We start from the raw sequence: 2222 nt of genomic DNA, 5'->3' as shown, positions 1-2222 counted from the left end.
CTATTTGGACGACACTTTTTTTGGGAAAATAAACCTGCGAAATATTTAGAAAAATCTTACTCCAGAATTAACAAAATTATTACAAAAACATGCTTTTTAAAAAGAAAATCTGTTTCTATAAGGGTTCCAGTTTATTCAATACAGTTTTGGCAGGTAAATGAACCAAAAATGACATATTCTGCCAGACCAAGTCCATCAAGAAGACAGCAAAAAGGCTTAGTGCTCAATCAGACAAAGGCCTGGCCATTTTTAATTATTATAAAGAGCAGCAAATCAAATCCAGTTGTTAGATGCTCTGCTCTACATATACATACCTGCTACAGACATTGAAATGCTTCAAATACTACAAAGTGATCAGTGTATATGCATCACAGTGCTCAACCAGTTTTGCAGGGCATGATGGGAAGAGTAGTTTCTCTTTTAGAGTCTCACAGAGCTCCAGCCAATCAGGAGCCATGGGTCATGACTCACGGGAGTCCAGCTTACTGTACTTAACCCGGGCGCTCGTCATTGTTTGCCACAAGAACGGCAGCTGGTAGTTTCGAGGCACAATGCCACGGACGTTACTCTCAAAGTACTGGAATGGGCTGAACCACCACACACGAGAGAACAGGTTGCCAGTGGAAATTTCCTTTAGAGCCTATACGACAGTAGAAGAGAATTAAGTTTGGAGACAAAAGAGACTAAATATGTAATGCCCTAGTTTTCCAGTTCTTCAGAAATATATCAAATGCAGATGTTACTGAGTGAAGTATTTTTGTGTATTGTGTAATAAAGAATTTTTAAAGTATCTGTTATTGCCCTTCATGTCCACTAGATGGCGTTATCAACAAACCACAACAACATTCAGAGGCTAAAAATCACATTCTAAAGTATGTTTTGACATGACTGTTTATGATGTTTACTCACACTCTTTAATAAAGAGGTATGTTAGTGTCAGCATCACTGTGTGTCCACTGTACAAGTAATCTCCACACAAAGAGTGTGAGCCAGTGATTGACAGGCCACCACCGGCCATCATTTTCATTACCCGCCGTGACTGTGCCTCCCAGTCACCGAAGAGCTGGAACACACACACACACACACACACACACACAAACACACTTAAGTATATACAAGCACAAAAACATTTATAGACAGACAAACAACCAACATGTTATTTCATTAATTGTTGATGTTATCTTTATTACTTTATCCTCTCTCACAAACTTCGATTCAAAGGAATAGTTTACTCAAAAATAAATATTCTGCCTTCACTTTATTTCCTAGGGTATGGTTAATGCAAATTTTCTGATACAATGAAACCAGAAACCACACGGTGACGGTAAGTTCTTTGTGTGAAGAGCAGACCGAAATATAGGTCATTAGTCACAGATAATTTCTGCTGCAGCTCTAAAACATCAGTTGCATGAGCATTTTTATATTTGGAAGCATGAGTGAGATCTAAAAATTATGGCAGGCTGCAAGGTTTTTTGATGTTCACGTGTTTTCGTCTACCAATATGTGGTTTGAGCACTTGACCCTGTTTACACTTGTCTTTTGCACTATCCACTTCAGATAGTTATGCCTATTCTAGAACAACATTAACCTGCATAAAGGTCTAGTTTCAGTGACAAGCTACAAGTATAGTCGTCCTTCAACAGTTACCTTGGGGGAACACTTGAAGTGCATGCCTGGCACAGGTAACGTCGTAACATACATGGTCACGCATCTGTACAAATACAGAGTTCCCACAATAAAAAAGAACCGGCGACCGATTATGGACCTGCAAACAGAGAGAAATCAGGGTCAAAATCAGCCAGATCATAGGATAGGTCACATAGTTTATGGATCTCAATGCTGAAGAAAGCATTCTGGACTGTTTATCATGAGTCATGACAGGAGATGATTTAAGTTGTGATTCATTCAGTTGTGATGTTTATGCCTTGAAATTCATTCAACAAGCTGGGATGAGCTTTAGTTGGTGGATAATGCAGTGGTTCTCAACCTGGGGGCCGGGGTCCATGAGGGGGGCTCAGCAAACTGCCAAGAAGGAGCTCAAGATGACTTAAAATAGTTTAAAATAAGAGTTTTAAAATGGCTTCAAAAGCTAAAATAAATAAATCTTGACAATATTTCTTATTTGAATCCTCTCCCTCAACAATGGCTTTTTTCTTTGAAGAATGAGGATTCCCACAGCCTTGGAAAAACTGGATATAGGAATAAGCATTTATATATATATA

The 2222-nt window shown here is 38.7% G+C and overlaps 1 pseudogene; it reads right to left on the bottom strand.

The window, feature by feature from the left end:
* Positions 1-460: 460 nt before the first annotated feature.
* LOC107689822 (phosphatidylcholine:ceramide cholinephosphotransferase 1-like) overlaps positions 461-2222 on the bottom strand; it is a 22218-nt pseudogene continuing 20456 nt past the window's right edge.

The sequence above is a fragment of the Sinocyclocheilus anshuiensis genome, unplaced genomic scaffold (assembly GCF_001515605.1).
Source record: "Sinocyclocheilus anshuiensis isolate Anshui unplaced genomic scaffold, SAMN03320099.WGS_v1.1 scaffold918, whole genome shotgun sequence".
In the NCBI taxonomy this organism is placed as follows: Eukaryota; Metazoa; Chordata; class Actinopteri; order Cypriniformes; family Cyprinidae; genus Sinocyclocheilus; species Sinocyclocheilus anshuiensis.
This window is presented reverse-complemented; position numbering and strand designations above follow the sequence as displayed.